The 24,337-nt window shown below is 40.2% G+C and overlaps 1 protein-coding gene across 2 annotated transcripts in view; it reads left to right on the forward strand.

Moving 5' to 3' along the window:
* Window positions 1-2,035: 2,035 nt before the first annotated feature.
* LOC115402224 (5-hydroxytryptamine receptor 4-like) overlaps window positions 2,036-24,337 on the forward strand; it is a 166,138-nt gene continuing 143,836 nt past the window's right edge. The window contains exon 1 of one of the 2 annotated variants that reach the window (XM_030110744.1): window positions 2,036-2,079. The gene's annotated coding sequence lies outside the window, so the exon portion shown is untranslated. Of the gene's footprint in view, window positions 2,080-4,373; window positions 4,564-24,337 lie in introns of those variants that run through there. The other variant, XM_030110738.1, reaches the window with a different exon arrangement.

Genomic DNA, 24,337 nt, shown 5'->3' on the forward strand with positions numbered 1-24,337 from the left:
TGTTGGTGTACATTTTCTTGAACTATTTGTGTTTTAAGGTTTTTCACCTGTTTTGGCCTTGGCAACTCTCAAAATAAAGGAAAGAAAAGAAAGCAAATCTTTATCATTTAGTGAATTTCAGCCCAATCTTCAGAGGCGAGCTGCCTTTTTAATAAGCTGCAGGTGAGAGTGAGGAGCACAAATCAGTAATGATTCTACTTTTTTCATCCCTAATGACCATCTTTTGTATGCATTTCTTCTTGAATGGTGCTAAACACATTTGCCCGGCCTTGCTTTTTCCTTGTGTATAACATATATTTGACTTTTTGTGTTCTGGAGTTTGAAGCCACATACCTTCATCCCTCTTCTTGACTTGAGTTACACTCGAGGTTCATCACATGCTTGACTTCAAACCTCAAGAATCATGTATTTTTCAATGCGTCTGTGCTCATTAAAACTGAAGGGAAACAAAGAGGCGCTGATCAAGGTCTCTGTTGAGTGCTGCCTTCACTCTATTACGTACCGTCATGAACCATCTTGTGACCACGGTGGCTCCAGATTCTCACTTCTTTAAGTAATCATTAAAAAGTAGGCCTGCTGTTCCCAGACAAGTCTGTCCATAAGAATAATGTGATATAAAGCAAGCTTTGACTTTACTTGAGATACACCAATACATACGAGAGCAAAATGGGTAAAAAAAAAAAAAAAATACAGCGTTTATTTCAAATACATTTCAAACAATTTCAATTCCAAATATAATAAAAGAAGCTAAATGTTTATAATGTCAACAGAAAAACATTACAGCATAAAATTATGACTTCAAATTACAATGGACCACAAAAAAGGAACACTGAAGGCATAAACATAACCTCACAAATATTTAAAGGTTTCAGTTTAAAACATTATCATTATATTGCATCCTGCCATGCAAACAGCTTCCCTGCCCGTGGGGGGCAATTTGGGTTTTATCGTCTTGCCAAAGGACGCCACAACACACAGACCCTCAGAGGCTGGGGACAAACTCTCCTCAAAACATATTTGAGGTTGTCATTTTCTGGGTTTGTTGCTATTTCTTTGTTTACCTACATCTAGTAAAAGAGAGAGTGGAGTTCAATGATCTGGCGAGAGAAAACAATGTTCCACATATTCAGGGTTTTCAACAAGGTCCAGTGATCATTATGACCTGCTGGATTTACTTTCACGTTATTAGTGAACAAGCATAATGACATTAAGAGTCATTTATGTCTCTCCACCCACCATGTAAAATGTCTGGAGTTTTATAGGTCACAACAAATGCAAGTGGTTCAAGTGGTTCTCGTTTCCTAAATCAATTGTACAAGGCTATGAGGCCATGGGCTCATCACAGGAGCCAGACCACTTATTGAACATTCAAAATGAATATAAACTTTATTTATAGTTTAGTTTAGCATCATAACTGTATTTTATCAACCCTTTAATAGGCAATTACATGGAAAATAACTTGTGTGACACTGAACTTGGTGCTTATGAAGGATCTTTAAGATCTCTGAGAATCATGACAAAACATGACACTTATGCTTTAAAAGTTTGAAAAAATGTGTGTCCCCCTCCTCTGCTCTTCAAAAAATGCTTAAGTTCATGTTTATTTCTGTATGTGGCCCCCAGTGGGGAAAGTTAAAAGCTGAAAGACTATTATTGAGACTGAAGATAATTGAGTCAATTTGCATTGACTCAATGTCTATTCTCTCTCCTCTTCCATGGTTAGTTTACCAAACAGACTCCAGGGAGCGACAGATGAAAGAATGAAATATTATTATGGTTTAAAAAAGTTCCTGACTTCCTGGAAGTGAAGGGGTGGGGAAATGAGGTTAGGGGAAAACGACGCACACCTGTGGAGAAAAAATCTCACACGTAAGAGAGACAAGCAAGGAGTGCAAGTAAACAATCATTCAGGTTCCTGAAAGGTGTCCTTAAAAGGACAAACTGAAGACAGAAAAAGAGGAATCTGTTCAGAAAAGAACCAGCTGGATGGACTTTGAACTGACTGCTGAATCTCTGAGATGAGCTGGAAGAAAAGTGAGCCGGTGCATCGGAAGGAAACTTGGTGACTCTTCACAATCTGTAAGTTTGTTCACATAAACAGAAAAGTCTTCCTGTCTGAACTCTGCATGCTTCCTTTGGCTGGCCTCATCCACAGTCCATGCACTCTGTTTAAACACCTGACTGTCTGTATTGACATTGTTGTCTTTGATTTTATGGAAATGAACCAATCAGCTGCACTTTTGTTTTATTATGAACAAACAGGCTTTACAGTGAGAATTTTCAAGGTGCAAGTTTTCTCTGGGTGCTCCACTTTACTGCAACAGTTCAAAACTGTGTTTCTGGTTACAATGATGAATGTGCCACAACTTTCTGTAACAGCAGCAGGAAGACAGAAGAACTGTAGAGAACTCCTGTGTGCCAGGGCCAGAAAGTCCAGTAAAGTTCAATTAATACTGTTGAGCTGTTGTCTTGGTGAAATAAACTTCAGGTGTAGTTTTTTCCCTGCGTGTGTTAATATATCATTTCTGTTGTTGTGAACTACTGCAGGGTCCCTTTTGTTATTTCTATGAACATGAAAAGAGGGAAGCTCAGGTTCGGTTAATTTTATTCTGACAGTTTTGGTGATATTCAGAGTAGTTTTTTAGTTGCTTCAATGTTCTTTGGAGGATTCTTGTCAGTGTGCTATCAATGATGGAGTTATGGGTGGGACACTAGATGAGCTGAGGGCCATCTATCCAGCCAACAGAACTTGATGAAATGATATTCGCCACTGGTCTGCAATGCTACTCTTTAACTGTTTTAGCCTAAGAACAAACAGTTTCATCAAACGAGATATGAGTTTCCCTCAGTGTGCCGCAGCATCAGAGGCTTCTGACGATGAGTCAGCTTGTACTAATAGGGTTTGTCCTTTTTAATTTTGAGGAAATTACATTCTCACATTCTCAGCATTGCACTGCCAGCTGTATTTGTTAATTCTTCCTTGAAATGCATGGGAACTTTTAGACATTAACAAAATGGAAAAACAACTTGGGGTGATAATCCAACCATTGCGAAGAGAAACTGACACAAGGCGGAATTATCGCTACGGGCCATGAAAAGGAGACAGTTTTGTGACCAGCTGGCTCGAGTGAGGGAACGTCTGAGAGAATGAGGATGAGTTCGACTAAGACAGGCAGGGGGGAGAGTAATAAACAGATATGGAATGATGAGACGCTGTTTTGTTTGATGTAATGCGCAATAAATGACAATGAAAGGAGGCCAGGGGACAAACGGACGGACGGATGAGTCACAGAAGTTAAGAGAGAGCTGTGGAGATTAAAACCACTTCCTTTTCTTATGACGACACCTGAAGTTTCTGAGCTGAAAGACTGGCTTCTTTTTATATGGTCGAGGAGGTACAGAAAATAAATCTGAAGAAGTGTCTGTGTCTTTAACAAACCTGACATTTACAGGGGAATCAAAACACACACAGAGCTGTGTCAATACAAAACACAAAAGCACCGATTTAGTTGTTGACAGTTTGTCACTGAAGGAAGAAATTATTGAAGCTGAATGTTACTGTTGATATACAATACTCTGGATTGTTAGAAAACTTTTCAAGCATAGATTTGAAAGTGGGGCCCTTTTTTTTTTGGGTAGAGCTGTAATCAAGTGTAATGAGACCAGATGGGAAGCTTCTTTATATTTCTTCTCTGAATGTCAAAATCAAATGACAGAAATGTGTCCATTATCCAACCAGATCTTCATGTAAAATCTGACATGACTGCATGATTGCACATCATACTGGTTTACAGCTGCTATTTGTGAAAAATAAAGATACAGTTTAAGTTAATGCTACACTTTAATGTGCTGTAAATTATTGTTACTGTAACAAAATGAACAGACTTTAATTACATAATGCAGAGATACATTCAATGCTACAGAACGTGTCCAAGCAGTAAAGGTCAAAGTGTAGCCTTGTTACATGTCCTTTCTTCCACTCCAGCGCGCGCTTAAATGGGGACAACGTGGACCGAATGGATCATGCCAGTCAAACGTATATGTCAATGACGGAGAGAGTGCGTGGGTGAGAGACGGAGGGGGGGGAGAGCGAGATGCTTCCCCTCACGTTAGGACCGGGGAGGAGGGACTAGAGCGGAGCGGGTTAATGTCCGCTCGGAGTGAAGTCGCGGCGGCAGAGCGCACCATCTCCGCCGCTGCCGACTGCGCGCAGTCTTCTCCGGGCAGCCTCCGCGACGCGTCTCGAACATTCCTACGAGGTCGGGCTCTCCTCCACACGACTTTTCTCCATCTTTTTCCCCAAGGGGGCTTTACTCCACCGCCTGTCTCGCCCCGGTGTCACCGGGCGCGCACCGGCCGCTCGCCACTGCCTGTGTTTGCGCGCAGCCTGCAGCGATCCAGCGCTGCGCTCCGCTCATCACTTCACTCCTCCGGCTGTTCTACTTTCACTTGTTTAGCTCCTGTCAGTAGTTTGCACTCACACAGGAGAGCAATGTGACTCTTGCCCGTGGGGATTTAGCGTCGTGACATGCTCCCAACACCCGGAGCCTCCACAGAGAAATGGTGAGTTGAAGCCACTTTATTCCCGCAGATTAACTGACTCGCTGTTAATTCATGGGTTTATTCCTCTCAACGTTTGACCTCTAAGACAAAGCTGACCTACCTCAGAGGGAGGAAATTCTCTCAAGCATTGATATTTGGAGTTTGTGGTGCACGCGTGTGGGTTTCCAGTCTCCTTGATGGTGCTCAGTTTGTCCAAATAGATTTAATTCCACACAAATCCAAACATGAACATCTGAATTCCTGTTCACTTCTTATGAGTCACTGTGCGTTTGGATGACTTAAAGTTAAGCAAATACATTATATTCGCTTTTGATTTTGACTCTCCATATTAACTTTAAACATCTACCAAAGTTTGATGTCGTTTTCGGTGTTCACCACGTGCGTTATCGCTCACGCTTTTGAAAGGTCTGAATGTTTTGACCTCCACATTTGGGGATCGCTTTCTGCCAGCATCACATCGATCTGTCTGGATGCGGATTACATACATGCGTTTCCATACACCCGATTCCCGGAGGTGTCCGGCGGGGATTTGCGGTTCAGGCGCGCCTCTTGTTTGTCGATCGGTAATCTGTTGTTAATTAGGGTTGTGGATCTCCGGCACGGATTGACGACCAGCTTTCCCGGCGTGCGCGCTGGGAAGCGGGGAGTCTGCGGGCAGCCCGCAGCATCCTGTGAATGAACGGTGGAAAATGCGTTAGATGGGCTGATTAATGGGCGCCGGAGCGCCTCTGTGGGTTTTCCTGATCAGGGAAAGTGATGGAGCTGGAGTGTGGCTTTAATGAGGGAGTCACTTCTGTCCTCTGTCAGGAGTGCTCATAGTTGTTTTCTTGGTGCAAAACCTAATCGAATAGTTTCAGGAAAATAGAAAAATGAAAAAAAAAAAAAAAATTCTGAAGAGCAATTTTCTTCAGGGAGGGTTTTTGATCAATTGAAAAGCTGTTGGAATATCGATCCATATTGTGCTAAAGCTCGATCTTTATTGGTTAATAGCTTCACATGCATTTTGTGAAGATAATTGTCATATTTAGAATGTGATTTAAAAAAATAATTTCCTCAAACGATTTGCTGTATTGGGGTCCAAGGAGGGTGGTGAAGAATCCTTCTTCTCATTATTTCAGCTGGTGGTTGTCATCTGAGAAAACTGAAGCAAAATAGAATTTCCAGTGATTGAGTGAATGCAAAATGCCTCTAATTGTTTGAATCAGGCAGATTTTGTGATATTATTGTAGATTTCAACCATATGAAGACCTTCACACATAAGTGAGGCTTTTCCTGTCGTTTTCTACTTTGAGTCAGATACGTTTTCTTGACAAATCAGTAACTTTTACGATTCGTATTGTGTTGCAGTATTATTGGTCAGACTTGTGGGGATTCGGCATGCCTTGATCTGAGGTGCAGGTACAGTGTGTTCTCCTGTCCAGTGGGAGGGGCACGGCTGTATCGTTTACGGTTCAAATTCTCACCTGCTCGCCTACGATGCCTGCATTAGACAGACCGGAGCGCAGCTATTTTACAGGCCGTTTCCATCAGATCAGTGTGGGTGTCAGGATTCGTCAGCTCCACTGCTCCCGTGATGATGTTCAGCTCTTTGTCTTTAAAGACTGAATTTGCACCCTGGATTCCTGCTGAAATATGTCTTTAATCAGAATGCACACTCGAGAATCAGAGGAGCGAAATTTGATTCTTTAGAAATGAAAAATAGCAGATGCTGTTCAGTAGCATCAACACTGGCTCTCCAGTTTTCCGCCAGATTGCATTGTTGATCGAGTCTCTCATTCCACACTTCAGCAAAGTGAAGTTCTTCTGCAGATGTGCTTGTATTGACTTTTATTGCTTTTCTGTCTTTAGTTGTGCTGTTACATTTGTGCGCCTGTTGCTGTGTGCAAATGTACTCTGCAACAGGATCTCTGAGTTCTGTGTGAAGCTGGATTTTCTAAATGAAATTCCTTAAGTTTGGGCTCAGCATCAATGAATGCAGTTTGTATTTGACATCTTTATTCTTTATCAGCTAGAGAGTAAGCATTATGACAAGTTACTTTCTGAAAGTGTCTCTTGTATTTGGTGATGACAGTTCATGAAACCTGTTCAGTTCGGAGCAGATCCAGAGTGAGATCCTCTGGAGGGAAGGTGTGTTTCATCAGATATGGGAATGCCTCCCGATCCCCCGCGGAGGTTGAGGGAAGGAGAAACACTGAATATTTTTGACAATATAGCCAGACCTGGATAAGTGGCAGAAACTCAGCCGCTTAATTATTCCTTCTAAAGATGAACTTTAATCAATAAAGACAGACAAGTTCATCAGTGGTGAAAATAGCTGTAATAACTCTGCTTGAGTGGAAATCTTCACAAGCGTATCAAGTTGTAAAGTGAGATTTAGGTGAATTAATTATGGAAAAGAAGGACAGATGGTGGTGATGGGGGGGGGGGGGGGGATCAGCAGCAAATGAAACAGTTATTGTACTCAAAGAAGCTGAAGACCTTTCATGATATTTTGACTTGCAGTCAATATGAGCAGAAGTGCTGTCAGACGAGTGTCAGTTTGTTTGTGAGGTTTTTGAAATGCTTCAGATAGAGATTTACCTCCATGTGGGGGCGGTGGATCTGCTTAACCTGGATCAATATTTGCGATAAACACATTTCCAGAACTAAATGTGCTCCAATGAAGATGATACTGCCAGCAGTGGCCCTCAGTTATTGTGTGTAAATGTGATGAATGTATGGAGACATTTAGCATTATTTAGCTACTTCATTGAAAAAACATAAAGATAACATCGCTACTTCCCATAGAACGGATTATGAGTGGCTTCATATCAATGCCAGTAAATAAAGGAGTCTCTCCTGTTTTGCATAATGTCAACACTGACATGAAGACAATGCTCCGCACACACTGCTCTTCACCGCTGTCCTGCTCCTGTGATCAATTTCCAGCTGTAACTGGAGAGCGATCATGTGTTAGTACTGTAGAGGGCAGTCAATAGAGACGTCAAAGAAAAGGATATTGAGTGCTCTGGGGCACGCTGAACAACAGGAGACTTTCAGTGTGGGACATGTGCTGCTTTGTCACTCAATGCATGGATTCCCAGCCCTCCAGCATCGTGTACATTAGAAAGGCACACAGCTGAGACTGCATTAGGGAAGAGTAAAAAAACTGGAAAGTCAAACCAGGCCTGTTAAAAAGGTTTAAGCAGCAAGTAAAGGAATAATGTTTCTGATGTTTTTTGGAGAGTGCACTCTGTTTTCTCCTATTTTAAAGTACAATATATCCATAATTACAATACACAAGATTAAAAGCTTAGTTGAATCTCATAAAGATGCTAATTTTGTTTTAGTCTTTTCCACATTATGTACCTTTATGCAAATATTTTGTAATGATTTTGTTTTGTGGCAAAAATACTGTTGAAACAAATTATGCGGTGCCAGCAGAGCTGGTATTGTTTGTGTTCCACTGAGGAAAGTGAGAACTCGAAAATCTGGAGTGTGTGGTCTGTGGGCCCAGAGGTATGCAGTGGTTTAATTTAACTAATTTAACCATAGAATTAGAGATGAGGGATGAGTGAGGTGACGAATATCTGAAAAAAGTTCCTGTTTTTTGTGTAGCTTCATGATTCAACCTGGCATATTTTAATCTGTTTATGAATAGCTCTCAACTTTGACAAGAAACAGCTGTAAGATAAGATGAACACTGCTGACATAATACTTCAGAATATTGGGTTTTCATTGAGTTCTCATATGAACTTTTATCCTGTTATGTAACATGGAAACTCAGGCAGGGTGTCCTAAAGAAGTGAAGAGGCTTGTATCCAGTCAACTGAAATATCAAAGATCGCTCTTTTAAAGGTCTTCACATGACCATTTAAACACACACATACACACACTTGCAGACTTGCAGCTGTATCTGTTGAGATATTCTCACTGACATAATCCTTCCTCCCTCCTTCCTGTGACCTTAAACAGAACAACTAAGAGTCTGGATTCCACATTGACCTTAACTGTAACCTCATCCTGAAATATATGAATCGCAGTTTTGAGTCCCGAATACCAACACGTGGTTTTAGGTATTATAAATATGAACTGCCGCTGAATAGTTCTTCTGAATGTGCATGAGTAGACGGACAGTAACAACCGTGGCTGTCTGCAGAGTGTCATGACTCTCAGTCCATATTCTCCTGGAACTCGGTAGTTTTAGAGTTGAATCATCCATAAATCCAGCTGTATTTTTTCCAAATAAATGTCGGTGTACTTGCCGTTGTTCATACTTATTGCATTCTCTGGTGAGACGTTATACCACAACAACAAACGGCACCCACTAGTGGCCCAACATGAAAACAAGATTAATTTTTACCTTCTGCCTTTTCCGTAGCAACGGACCTCGTTATCAAGATGTTTCTATGGAAATGCAAAACTTTCATGAAATGAAAACGTAAAAATGATGCATTTTTACTTGGAACACTGTCGTGTTAACCCGGCCATATTTACTTACTCACTTTAACCTCAACCAACTGCTGACCGAGCCCAAATCAATAATCTTAACCGAAGACTTATCTCAAATATATTTTCAATAGAGGATTAATCTTCATAAAATAAGTGTGATACACACCCAGCAACACACACCATAACTTGTCCTTTCTTCCCGGACATTTTGTCCGAGTTGAAATCCAGTGTTGGGTACATATTGTTCTGAAAAGCGGAGGATGTGTCTTCTAATCATGTGTTCCTCTTTTTCTCTTTACTGTTTGAAGGAATAAAATTATTTTATGATGCAACAATTTAGCAGTTTCAGTAATGCACAGGTGTGTGTCATGACTTCAGAGGACACACTGCTGACTGAAAACTTTTTAAGGAAACAATCATATCATCTTTAAATACTTCTTGCCCTACTTTAACTCTGCCTTCAAAACGAAGCTGACTTTAACTTTTAGAGTGTTCTTTGGCTTTGTTGTGAACTCAGGGATGTCCAACTGATTTACTTTTGCATCCAGTAATTAATGTGTATCTTTATTCTGAGACTGTGTTCACACATTTAGGTCCCGACGCCGTTCATTACATGTGAAACACACCTAGAATCAGACACAAAAGAGCATCTGCTGCGGATCAATAGTCACTTCTCCTGATTGCACAACCCCTCATTACCTGCCTGCCTCGCTCTGACTGCAGCGTTACACCTGGCACGGTGACAGCGGAGGGCTCGGCATCTGGAACTGAATAATTAATTATGCTGAAATCAGAGTTTTCATCAATTACACCATTAGCATTTTGATGAAAAGTGTCTTAAGCCACCTGAAACCTTTAACAAGTGTGGCGCTTATTCAGATTAGTGGAAAAAACAACTGACTGCACAATACAGGGAATCTTATGGTGATTTCTAGCATTAATGTGAAATTTATTGTTAAAAAGATGCAGTTTTTTTTTTTTTTTTTAAACGGGGACAGTGGTGTTTGCCTCCTGCACTGCAGGGTTGTTGGGTCTTCGTCACTTATATTGTTGCTCTGCGATGGTACTTTAACACAATTCTGACTCATTTGTTCTTTTGCTGTGAGGGAAATTGGTGTCGTGGCCACTCGATGGCCGTGCCACAGCTGCAGAGGCATTAACAGCTTAATGGATGCCACACAGTGCACTTAATGTTTGCTGAATGCCAGCCTGGTCCGATTCGATAGGTCACAGAAATACTAATTACCTGGCAGTATATCAAACGTCATGTGTTGTATAGTAGGTTTGCAAAGACGAAAAAAAAAAGAAGCAACTTTTCTTCATTTATTGCTTGCTAGTCTTGATGGAAATATTATTGTGAAGTTCAAGAAGGGATTCATCGTGTCAGTACTGAAGAAGCATCTAGAACTCGGTAAACATCCCAGGACTCCCTTGGAAAAGAGGTTTTTAATCTCAGCGGGACCTTCCAGGCTAAATAAAGGTTAAGTAAAAAAATAAAATAAAAATAAACCGTAAATAAAATGCTACTTTGAGGATTAAATGGTTTCTAAAGTTAATAAGTGTGAGCATTTTAGAACTTTGTCAGAAACTGTTATTCAGTCATTTTTTTTTACTTAAAATGGAATGATGCTGCAGATTTGGAAACAGTGTCTTGAATCAATGTTATTTCTTTTTGAACACTTTGTATTTAATAAGTCTAACAGCAGGTTATATGATTTTTATATTTAGACATTGTACAATTTGGGCAAAAACAGAAGAAGTCAAAGACACTTAAGACTGAAAAAAGAGGAATGGTTGGAGATTTCTGGCCCATTGTGTGAAGTGTCCGTTTCAGTGGATGATTTGGATGATTTTGAAGGCTTTACGCTGTTTACTTCCATAGGATGAATATACTGAAAAAGCAAGATGCACATAAAGCCTGCTTTTTCCATGAAAATAACCTCAATATGAACAGTTTCTTAAAATGACCTTCCTCCTCTCCATGTACTAATTCAGTCTAACTAGCTGTAAGCCTTTTTTTTGCATTATGATGTAATTACTTGTGTTTATTTTATGTAAGACACATTATATCTGTTTGTGAAAGGTTCCATACGTACTGTAGATACAGTGAAGCAGTTTTATTCAGTTTCCTAACCTTTGGCAGATTGTATAATGTACTTTTAGTGCTTTGAGTGTTTGTCTTGAATGTCTTTTCTTTTGCACATCATTCATATGTATCTTTTCATGCATGATTATATGAATCCCTTCTTCTGTTGGACGTTTTCAGCATAAATCTTTTGCTGGTGAGTCATTCAAATTAACCACACATATGGTAGACTTCTACATAAAACAGAAAATACATGTATTTAGTCGCAAAATAACACTTTGAGTATGAAAAATCATTACATATTGTAACAATTCCTCTGATGTTATGTTTGCATTTGAATTGCTGAATATTCCCAGAGCTTCCGATCTGTGGCTTTCGGATGCTTCTCTGCTCTCAGATTACCAACCAGCATCTGGAGGGAGAAAATTCAGTTCAAATGTTTTTTTGTACATGGGATAAATCTGCATCTACATATAAGTGGGATGCTCATGTGTGTAGGAGTGTCATGCTTTACATTAGTGTGAGGAGACTCGGCTACATATTTAATTGCTATGAAACAATAATACATGAAGACAAATGGGTATAAAGCTGTGAAATGCACGGAGAGTGGGAGTATGGGAGTAGATTTGCTGCTGATGTGCGGACTGATACGAATCACTCAAATAGACGAAGAGAACAACTGGAAAAGAGGACCTGTGAAGACAAACCACAACGACTGAAGATTCAGATACTCGGGTCCAGGCCATCACAGAGTGAACACAAAGAGAAACACACTCTCCGTCCCATGTTTGACTCATCAGGGCATTATCGCTTTGCTAAATACGAAGCTAATAAAAGAAAGTCGGGTTGAGGAGTGTAAGTTGGGAAGTGTTGTGTAATGTTTCACACCTTTCAGTTCCCCTTCTGTATAATTGATAATGAATGCTGAAGTTCTCGAGTCATAAAAACCTGCCCTTCTTTCCACACGTGGATTATTGACGTGTTTGTGTCAGAAGATGCAAACAAAGTGCTGGAAAAACAAACGCGGTAATAGATTTTAATGAGGAGTTACAGAGCAGCCGGAGCTGGAGCGGTGCAGAAGGTGAGAGTCATGGCTGCGAGATGAGCAAAGTGTTGAGAGAGTTCACGAAGAGTCCTCAAAGAGAAAAGGATGTGAAGGTAAAAGGAACAGAGGGCAGAAAGAGAGATGGGGAGGGATAGTGTTGAGTGTATTTTTAGGGTTCTCCCTCTGGCACAGAGGAGAGAGAGAGAGCTTCAGCAGAGCTGCAACAACTCCACACAGACAAAGTTAAAGACACTTTAGAACTGGGTGTCAGACAACATTACAATTCCGTTACTGATTAATTTTTCACATCTGTGCTTGTGACTGCATGTTGTATTTACATGTACACCAGCAATGTCGAATTTTACTTTTGTTCTTCACTTTAGTACTTTATTGGATTTTATATCAGAAATACATGTTCAATATTATGATTACTGTTAGATCCTACCCTTCCTTGTTTTTTTTCCACTCTGCTTGTCTTTGTGAGTCTCATTGCATTAGACCAGTGGCACAAAGCCCAACCTTCCTTTTCTTGGAACCACCCAAGGTCAAGAACCCAATTTCTGATATAAAGCATATATTACCTTTTATTTACAGTCACTGTTGAGATCTGTCTACAATCACTTTGTGTGTGAGTGAAGTATGTTGTTCTCAATTAATATTTTGATTAAAATACAAATCAAATCACTGCTTTCCCTGTGAAATGAGACATTTGGTTTGAGTCATTCATTTAAAATTCATGGCTCACAATAACACTTCCCAATTGAATGACATTGGTTCATTAGACATTTCCAGAATCCTTGCTCACATTTTACTATCTGAGCTTTGTGTCCTTGATTTTCCTTTGTGACACAAAATGAAACGGAAACAATATAGAATCATAGGAAAAACGTCATTAAAAGGTTGAAGATACCTGAGTTTTCGTCAGATTGACAATTAGACCAAATATGAGTTTTTTTTATATTATGAAGGACCAGGAAAATGGCTATTACAGCCAAATATGATCTACAAGCCTGAGCGTATCAGCATCCCTTCATCTAAATGAAATCAATTCAAATTGGAGAAATGGCATCAATTTGAAGCAATGCAATGTAAATATCCTTGAACAGGGCTCAGAATTTAATCAAACATGCTTACTTTAGCGTGAATGTTTTTTTTTTAATTGAATTAAAAATTCTTCCCCTAGATGAAAATTCAAAATGAAGCAACATTTGACATGTTTTAGCGCTGAAGTTATGATAGTCACATGACCTTGTGACTTCAAGCATGTGATCACGTTTACTTTTTGGTTGATATGGTCCAACTCCACAAACATAGGCTGGAGGTGTGGTAGCATCAACCCCCCCCCCCAAAAAGAAAATCTCTGGTGCCCATGGCTGAGGAATGTTGACTGTAATGCCACCTTTAATGTTGCCTTTCTTTTTTTTTTTTTAAAATTCCCGAATCATTAAACTCATCCATTAGTGTCTCGGCGGCTGCTCATCATGAGTCGTTCACTGAATCAAATCATCTAAACATCATTAGTTCGGCTGTCAGGCAGCACCCACAACATGTTCATTAGAAATTAGAGACACACTCTTCTACCGTCGCCCTTATATCATGGAGCAATAAAAGAATGTAAACACAATCGTAGCAGGATGAATATTCCAAGTGTGTCAGTTTGAATGACGACCTCTGGCACCGTTTTCAAATCACTATTAACATGTCAAACTGATTCTGAATTAGAATCATTTTCTTTGCCAGAGACAAATTAGACTCTTGGGAATCCTGTCGGTGATGAGCCTCAAACGTAGTGGTGCATCTATGATTGTGTTTGTCTGCGTGTTTCGATAATCATGAATGCATCAATTAAACTGTGAAGGGTGTGTGTGTGTGTGTGTGCGCACGCCCACCCAACAGGCTCCAGTAATTAATCCAACTGAACTTCTAAAAGGACTTCTGCATTAATTGGATCCTGCAGCCAAGTTGTTTTCTTTCTCTCTCTCTTCTGGTACTAACCTGTGATCACGTTTAGTCGTGAAGCCATTTACCGCCAACGCAACTTACGGAGCAGTGTGTTGGTTCTCAGAGGCCGAGCTCCCCTGACAGGCACAAATAATCCCATTGCTTTCAGTAATCGGGGCGAGGAGACGGTTCTTCTTTGCAGGAGAGAAATGAAACGAGTATTACAGAGAGGAAGCTTAAAGGGTCTCTCACACATCGGTTACAAACTAGCAGCTGGACCGAGTCTGTGCTGTAATGACACACTGTGTGACGACATGTTGGTGGCTTTCACATTCATCAGAATTAAATCAGGATCAAAGTTATTTTGAATGTCTTAAAGGGATGGCAGTGTAACAAAATGATTCAACATAAACTGCCTCAGAATAACAAATATTCTGACGAAGCTGAAACTCTTCTGAGACACGCTGCTTTGTTAGAAGAGATAATACTGAAAATGTTGAGTTATTTGAAATTAAATCAAATTATGTTATGTTTTAATTTAAGCTAGGTAGCACTTTTAAGGCCATCATGAGCTTGATGCGTCCGCACGGCTCCGTGCAGAAAAGTGACATTTCTGCAGCCACGTTCCTCGACACGGTCGTCTCATATGGAAAATTTCCGCATAGAGCGCCTCCAAATTTTTCTAAATACACGGACAGAGACGCACGGAAATAAGGAAGTGAAGGCCTGAAGACTTGGTTTTAAAGAGACTAGAAAAGGAGAAAAGCCTCACAGAGAAAACACACAATGTTACTTGTTATTTTTTCATCCAAGTCTTGAGATTTTATTTTCTTTGCCGTTTTTTTTTTTCTACAAACAAAAAGTGTTACCTGTTGAAGAAGGTTCCTTGCATTTTAAAACGGTGTTAATTTCACATTTAAACTTCTTCGGCTTCACCTTTTCTTCAAACACTTGAAAATAACTTTTGATCAGTGAACTTTAAACCTGAGCAGGGCGCCGTCTCTCATCCTCCGTTTGCCCTGTTTTTGTATTTAAGCGGCCTGACTTGGACCTGCACGCTCACTGCTTTTTGTTTATTCTCGTGGAATTTGTGTTTATGGGAGTTGAATTCATTGAACTTGTGCGCGTCTTCTAAGTCACTCCAGATAAGAGCGTCGGCTAAATTCCCAAAAATGTGAGAAAGCAAATGTAGTCCCTCATTATTTATGCATGCAGGCTGCAGGCTGCTGGAGTCTGCCTTCACCTTTAATAACAGTCAGACGCTTTCTTCAAGCTGAAACGCGCCGAACAATAGCGCTCAGGTCTTTGTCCTCCACTATTGTAGTCTAAAGTTTGTTTTTTTTCCCCCCTGTGACGCTGCTCTGCGTTGTCACTGCAGGCTCTTTCAGTTGAGGGTCTGCAGGTTATTTTTTTCTTCTGAACAGCGTTCACGGAAGCTGTGCTTTTTTTGGGTTGTTTCTCTATATTGGAGAAAAGGAAATGTAAATGCTTTAAGTTTTTATCGACACTGCCCGGGTCTTATTTGAATGCGGAGAGCAGGAGGCGTTGTTGCTATTTTTAGGGGTTTGGCAGAGTTCAGGGTGGACTCGCTCTCTCCATCCTTAATTATTATTGTCATCGAGCCAAAGAACGACTCTGTTCTGGTCAGACTTCTTACTTGTATATTTCCTGAAAATATCATTTTTGGATGATGTAGTAATTGTTGTTGGAGACGCTGAGAAAAAAAATGAAAACAATTAAAGTTGTTTGTTGGCAAATTCAGAGAGTCTTTTGGCTTTTTTATCATTGCAGTTGTAAATCGTGTCTGTTCAACCTGATTCTTTCTTTGCTGTGCGGTGCGGTAAAGTGCAGTGTAAGCAGAATTAATCAGGATCTGACAGTGCATTCATTATAATGCATGAGGGTGGAAAAATGTGTTAATTTGCTTCTGCTTGTACAGCAAGTTGAGTAACTACAGAGCAGAATGCAAAATCTGGAGGTGGCACTTTCTCATATTCTCATTTGTCTGGTTTCTGTTTCAGTAGAAAAACAAAAAAAAAACAAGTTGATTCTTCAAGCTGTTTATGTAAATTGTAAGTCTAAGTTACTGAAAGTTGACGGATGTTTTAAAGAATAAACAACATCAATGTTCTGATTGAGGATGGACGAGTTATATATATGCATAAAAAGTTTTATTGAAGAGTCAACTGCTCCGGTGGTCTTCAGCCCCAAAGTTGGCTGTTCAGTTCAAGTGTTATGTCTTCTGACAGCTGCTGCTGAAATGCTCTGCAGTTTTAATGCTGTTGTTTCAGACAGAGCCTGCAAACAGGAAGGGAAGAACCGTCCATATGCTTCAGCTGTGTGTTGTTGGCACCCAAACCTGGACTGTTTGGGGTTTGAGCCTGTATAATTTCCAGTGATAGAGCTGACTGAAGCAGAAGCTGCAGTGAAGCCTGAACACAGCGATATCTGAGCAAGTCGGAGGATGTTCAACATCATGCATATGAGTGCTTAAATGCTGTAAAGTGAAGAGTGTCAGTTCACCTTTAGGGCTGGAACATTCTGACAACTTGAGAATTCGACAACCAAGCCAAGAATATTCATTGGAGCTGTGTGAGAATGTGTTGCAGGCAGCAAGTCACCTTAATCTGTTGAATGCAACACGGATAAAAAAAACAACTAATCTATCGATTGTCAAAATTCCTTCATGTTCAGCAATTTTGACTTTGCAAAGGATTCCTAGTTTTTGGGGTGGTGTATTGATTGCTCCTGCAACTCAGCCTTTCTGCCTTTGGAAACTTGTCTCATTATTCCAGCCGTGCAGTGAGGGAAGTCAAAGTGCTGAAGGGTTGAACATGTGATTGATGGTCATTTCTGACTTTGTTTCTGGCACAAACACTGATTAATGAACCCCGTCCTGCTGCTGATGCTGACCTTCTCTCTCTCTCTCTCTCATTTAAAAAAGCGCATGTATTTCCATTTTGCTGCAGTGTCAGTCTCCTCATTAAGATCAGCATTCATTTAGTAGATGCGTTCATCCTTAGTTTGTGTACACTAATGGATTTAGTTCTTGATTTACATACTCGCAGTGGCTGCGTAGTCAATATGAGCGGCGTATCGTCTTTGGAAAGGTTAAGAGTGCAGTAAACTCACTGTGGTGACATGCTTCATTAAAGTCATCACTGACAACAGTTTGCCTCCGTCACGTAGCGCTTTACGCAGCGGTGTGACCTGAGCAACCGTCCGTAAGCCCCTCCCTAACTCCATTTCTAAAAGAAACGTTAACCCTCGGGAGGGGAGTCGAGGCTCACTTTGACTTTAGCCAACTTCTTACATCAGAAACTAAAAAGCCTCGTGATGCAGAATCGAGCCTTAAAAGCTGGAAAAAGGCTTCAAGGAAGCACAGAGAAGCATTTGAAGGATTATGAGGGAACATTTAAAGCTGTGAAAATTTCTCTATCTAAATTCTGACAGATGCTGCGGTTCTGAACCCGACGAGTTATTTTTCACAATTTTGATCAAATATTTGTGCTTCTGTGGTATTTTGACTGCAATCCTCTCTTCTTGTTGTTGCAAATAGACATTGGATTTCCTTCATAAAGACTTCAGGATAAACTTTGCCTGCTTTTTATTAGAAATTGTTTGATATATTACATGCACACAGTTCAGTGATTGCAGCTGTTTTATAAATGTATTGAAAAGTATTTTACTCAGCAAATGTTTAAATGCAACAAATGTATTTTCATTATCTGACGATAAATCTGAAGGATAGCAGTCAAAATGCCAGTCATTCTGGTCTCGACAGTATAACTCATTGTTGATGCGTTTCATGGTTATAGGACCTGATCTCTAAAAGTTTGTTTGTATAAAAAGAGTGTATATCTCTGATCTGGTAATGCCCCGTGCTGAGAATTCAATATGACATTCGTGCAAAATAACTCACGCTCTGCATTGAGCTCATTTGCCTCCATTAATATTGAATATTGGGTGTTTGCTGCAGGATGAGCAAAGGTTGTGCAATCAACCGATATATAACACAGAGTGTGATTTATTATCTTTGAATATTTTTATATTCTTTATCATTGTGTCTGTCTTTATCCAGTTTGCAAAGGTGGAGCAGACGGTGCTGTTGTTGTGGTGAGAGGAATTCACTCAACTGGCTCCGGGAAACATTTGATTGCAGTCTTTAATCTCAGACACATTCCTGGTTTTACCCCAGATTTGAACTCTGAACAGATCGTCTCTTTGCCAAATTCAGAGTTATGCTCATCCCCACTTATTATTTATTTATTTTTTTGTGCTTGTTGAGGCTCAATGCTCCATTAAATCAGTCCGTGGAGAATCAAGCCAGTAAACAGTGAAGTGAGTTTACAGTTTACTGCAGATTAATCTAATTTAAACAGGGTCTTAAATCTAAAAATAGATACTATGCATGTGAAGTTCAGCAGGCTTCGTATCAGGAACACTGAGTAACTTTTCTAGTGAGCCTTAACAACAAACAGATCTTTGTACCATTTTGATGTCTGAAGAACTGATGAGTTTAATGATGTTCAAAATGCCTCATTGATGAATAGCGAATCATTGAAACTCCTGCCTCTGCAGTGATTGCGTTCACATCACTGTTACATTTTTGGAGGTTCTTCGAATAAGGATTAAGTTTTTTGTTTTGAATGGTGCAGAATAATAACAGCTATACTAACAGTGATTTATTTGCTGTGGCATTTGGAGACAGTGTCACATGTACCTGTTGAAATGGGTTAAAACTTCACCACAGTCCAGCTCCAAACTTGGGAACCTTTTTGAAGCATGAAGGAACTGACCCAGATTTGAGTTTAGATTTTTTTTTTTTTAAAGCAAGTTTGCATTTTGAAGTTACAAATGTCATGATGTAAGATGTTGCAAGGAAATCAATATGCAAAATCACAGGAAAAAAAAGTGTCACAAAGTTCGACGTTAAACAGGAAAAGCGGAGTCGTTTGTAACATCTTAATGGGACGTGTGTGCGTCCTTGTTTCACTTACTTTGTGTTACGAAACATGACATACCTTCTTCTTAAATGTTTGGCACGGAAACCGTGTGTGTGTTTGGAAAATTGAGAGCCCTCCGGCCAAATGAAATATCACTGTAATCCTCAAGTGCATTTTTCAGCTGCTGTACATCAAAGCTCACTTCAAAGACAGCAAACAGTGTGTGAACATTGTTCTGAAGTCTGTCCACCTGCAGCCAACACACACACACACACACACACACACACACACACACACACACACACACACACACTGATCTATGATACATGAAACACTCTGTCAGAGTGCATTTTGGAAATGCTTGAATTGTTGCTGAAATTGGTGATGGGCAAATTGAACCGGCATCATGTGTGTGTGCGCCGTTCTATTTTTGGAAGTAGTGTTGTTGGGGGGGGGGGAAAAAAACCCTTCAGAATTTATATTTTTGACCCAGTGACCTTTGACGGTGTCTCATCGTTCCATGACGGGATGTCATTACACACCGGAGTCATTGCATAACTTTTATTACACTCCAGGAAATTAAATTGTTAAAGGTATGAGAACTTGCTGCGGGTCGACCTGCACCTTGGTTTACAGCAAAGCCTTGAAGTTCACTCACATTTAAATGCAGTAAGTTCACTGTAAATAAACGGATTCATGATTGAAATGGGACTTTTCATGCTCAGTTTGTCAAATTGCTGCCAGACCAGATATTAAGCTTTACTTGAGCATAAGCCTGTCAGCATTTGGCATGTTAGTGTAAAAAAGCTAAAAGTCAACTTTGGCTGCTTCAGTCAATGTTGCAGGCATAGTCGACTTTTTATAAAACAGTTTTTCATTATGTGAATTGCAAAATCAGTGGTTATTTTAATTGTGCAGGGAAAGTGCATGCTTTTTTTTTAATAATTCATGGGCCAGGTGCTATCTGTCTTAGACTAATCATTCATATTAATCATCACAAACCTCTACACAGTTTGGGAATACTGCAGTTTCTTTGTGTCTTGCAAAAAACTAAGACTACACCCAAGACAGTGGTTTTTTTTCAACCTTTAACTGTGATATGCTGGTGTTTTTACAGACAGCATTAAAAGCTTATGCTTTTCACACTGATGCACATGTTTGTTGATCAGAGCTCACTGAGGTTTCTCACTGTCCATGTGTGAAGTTCATGTGTGTTTTCATCACTCTTCATGTTGCTCCTGATTACATCATAAGAAGCAAGCAGTCCACATTTCACAGTCATGTTCGCAAAAAGCTGTTTCACGCTCAATTATGGTCAATATAAAAGGGATATAGAGGATAATCTCTCATCTCTCATGTAACATAGGTGTGTAATGGTGAACAGAAAAGCCTTTGAAACTTCTTGTATTTCACATTTTTGTGGGTAAATGAGGAAATGTGTCTGTTGGCTTTTTTATTTTCAGCTTTAGATGTGTGATATGGTTGTGATACTGATTATTCTGTAAATTATTATTGGCTTATGCACATTGAAAGAACTTCAAGAGGAAATATCGAAGAAACAAATCGCCGTGGCTGAAATACCTGAATATGTGAAGCTTTAAGGCTTTCCTGAAAAATCATTGAAAGCTAAGGGCGCCTAAAAATACCCTTAAAGCAACCCTTATTTCTTCTTGCATTGCACAGCTTGAACTGCGTTCTTTATGTTTAATCGAAATCTTAAAGGAAAATCTGGGAAAAACTACAGTGCTCCTTTTGGACATATTTGGCCTAAACTGGGTCGATTGTTTACTCAGACGCTTTCAAAAAGGCCAGGAGTCAAGCGCTTCGCTCCACGCTGTTTACTTTTCATAAACGTCTGACCAGTGGAGATGGATGGAGGCCAGCATGTGGCGTGGGCAACATGGTTAATGTTGTGTCGGGGTTTTATTACTGTTTTTATCCCTGGAAGAAAAAAAAAAAAGGATTGATTCTGTTTGAGTCCTGAGATGTCGCTGATGGAGGTTGTAGTCTGAGCAGTGTGTGTGGATTTAATGTGTCGTGAGCAGAGCAGACGCAGGTTTTAGTGTGAAACTCAAGCTGGTGTTGAAGCGGCTCTCTGAGAGCTGTTTATACCAGCCTGCTTTAGCCAGGGGCTCCGACTGGGACGCACAGCTCTCTGGGGGCAAATGGAAAACCACACGCTTTAAACCCCTGACTTTTTCCCTCAGCCTTCATCTTACATGCAGCTTTGCCCACTTTTTTTCCTTTCGTCAAACCTTGTGAGAATTTGTATTGAAGCATTTCAAGACAGGAAATATTTGTATATTTAAATATTCAACATAAGTGTACTTATGTTCAAAACAATTCAATTTATTTGCCCTTCTTAATACAATTTTTAAAATCTTGGCAGAAACTGAGAAGATTTACTGATGATTTAACATTATTTGAGCTTGAGTTATTTTCATCTCCATAAAGATAATCCTCAGATGAACACATATTCTCTGGCTTTATAAATTAAACCCCATAACCTTTAAAATTGTCATCAGAAATTGCTATTTAACACAATGTTTTTTTAACGTAACGGTCTTCTTTAGATCCTTAAATTTGATAATTCACTGAGAAAATCATAGTAAAACCCAGTTATTAGAAGGATTTGTTAACCTGAACAGAAATAGTTTGATTTATTCCATGATTGCCTCAGATCTGACCCAGGTGCCACATACCTAACAAATATTTTCAGTTTTCTAAAGAACAATTTCAGTGGATAGTGCAGCGGTGTCAAGGATCCACTCGTACTGCTTTCTCGCTTCCCGTCAGCTGTTGTGAAAGAGCATTTCAGAAAGGCAGGACAAAAATGCAACTTGGGTGATGTCTTTTTTTTTTTTTTTTGTACGGTTAATTTTAGAAATGACTACAATAGAAACTGTGCTGCTGAAAGGAATAATAAATAAGAGTTTGTGTTCAAGTGAGTTGTTCTGAATGAAGGGCCGGGTTTGTGTGTGACTGAGTGTTCGCATCTCCTCTGCTCACGTCTGATATCGAGTGTGTTGGTTAAACAGTTTGTAATTGGATCTCAATCAATAAAAATGCAGATGCAAACACCCGCAAGACCCGATGAGGATCATAATCCAATCACTCCACCCAGCTCAGGAGCGACAACTCATTTGGTTTTGTTAGCAGCGATATGTAAATGCGAGACGTCTTGAGGGGACACTTGAGAGCGACAGTTTTGGCAGTAGATATTACCGCACGTGCACGCCATATTTACAGAGTGTCACAGCTGCCGAGACGAAAACACTGTAATGTAATGCTAAAAATAGACGGTCATCGTTCAGCAGATGTTGGTCAATCAGGACGAGGTTCTTAATGTCACATTTAAAGCTCGGTAATGTGGCAAAAAAAAAAAAAGTAAATTTGAAGAAAATTGGACATCCGCTTCTACGTCTAATGCTGTCAGAGGTTTTTAAACTCTGATCTACAGTTTTTTTTTTTTAAACGGAGTAAAAGATGCATCAATGGAATTTGGTTTTTCAATTGTTTGGCGTTGGATTTGTGATTGCAGATGTGATCTTGGCTTATTTATTCCGGCAGAGAAAATCTTTATCTGCTTTAATTCGGCAGGTTATTGAACTGCTACAACTGTGAGGATCAGATTTTAGTTGATTCATCTTTAATGCATTAGTTTCTGATGTTTTTCATCTCACAGTTTTGGTCTTTGGTGTTTGAATCGTTATGATCCATCTTCATTTTTGATCAGAAAATAAATGCTTCTGGAATCAAACCATAATGTGACAGCACTTCATATAAAACATAAACATTTGAAACTTTTCATATTGAAGGATAAGGAGTAAAATAGAAAACCATGAAATACGGCTGGTCAGGTGGCGATAAGCGGCTCTGAGGAGATTCGGTTGGAAAGTTGACATCATTCAAATAAAGGAACAACTCCTCAGAAATTCTCAGCTCATCAATAAAAGCTTGTCCTTCAAATCCTGAGTTGGATAAAGTGAAGCCCCCCCCATCAAGAAATAAGGACTGGAAGCCACGCGCCTCTTCTAAGATGGATGGACATGTTATTGTGGACAGTAAAACTGACAAAGTGATAGATTACACACATCAACAACTTCCACATGTCAGCAGATAGATGCTCTGTGAGCCACATGAGCCGCTCACCGCCACAGGAACGACCTGGAAAACACCCGATAAAGTCAAGTCATGAACACTAAGAAGGAAAGGAAGAAGGACGGTAGAGGTGTACGAGGAGCGTATAAACACAGGACGGAGGGAAGTGTGTTTTCGCCATAGCAACGCAGCTGATTGTAGTAACTATGTCTGAACAGGGCTGCATTCAGGAGATGAGAAGACACCGCTGAGTTTTCTGAATAGCCTCTCTTATTGTCAGAGCCAACGCAGAACAGCAGGTAGCTTGACGACGATGGGCAGGAGTTTTTTTTGTTAGCTTCCACCTCTCCGTAACTAAAAGTAAATGCTTGCTTTATGGCCTTTATTACCCATTATAGACAGTTTCTTGTAACAAGATACCATAAGTGCTTAATAAGGACCTGTTACAGCGGTGCGTCAATAGATGACGCGGGCTTGCAGACGCTCCTTGGTGCCCGGGGATTAGGATCATTTGGAGTTTTACAAGAGTCTTAATTTGCCTCTGGCGTTCCTGATGTCATAAAACACTTGGTTATCTCGACGCTGTCTCTGTTGGGTATCAGACGCAGACAGGATTCCGCCCGTGGAGAGGTAGGTGTGTGCTGAAAATAAAACGTAGCAGGTCTCACTCCCTCAGCTCCGAAAACACTCATATTAAAACCCCAAATCTTCTCCTGAAGTGCAGCTCTCAGCACATCTGGCACCACCGCACTTATGAGTTGTGAACATATGACTTTGTGAAGCATTTTTTTTAGGATACATTGTGCTATGAAATTGGATTCCTTCTGTCACCTGTGAAACGGCTTGACAGACCATGAAATGACACTAAAGGGGAAGTTTTGTACCTGGTGCAACATTTAGACCACACTAAAGCTTGCAGTTTAGTCTGGAACTTACATTTCACTCTGAAAGGCACCGTCTCTTTCTCTGTATCGTCCTCAAACTTGGGGTCTTCTCCAGGGGCCTGGAGATGTGAGGGTTCTGCTCAGCATCTTAGCTGATCCTCGGACTGCACCCTTCTGGACTGAGCCTTCAGGTGTTTGTTCCTGGGATCTGCTGCAGCCATCCTCCGAGTTTTGGGGTCTGGTTGGTTTGCCAGCAGCTGTTTGTTCGTCTCAAAGCTGAAGTCTCCCATGACCTTTGCCACGTTGTTCTCACCCACCTTCAGGGAGATCTCCCACCGGG

The sequence above is a fragment of the Salarias fasciatus genome, chromosome 2, assembly GCF_902148845.1.
Source record: "Salarias fasciatus chromosome 2, fSalaFa1.1, whole genome shotgun sequence".
In the NCBI taxonomy this organism is placed as follows: Eukaryota; Metazoa; Chordata; class Actinopteri; order Blenniiformes; family Blenniidae; genus Salarias; species Salarias fasciatus.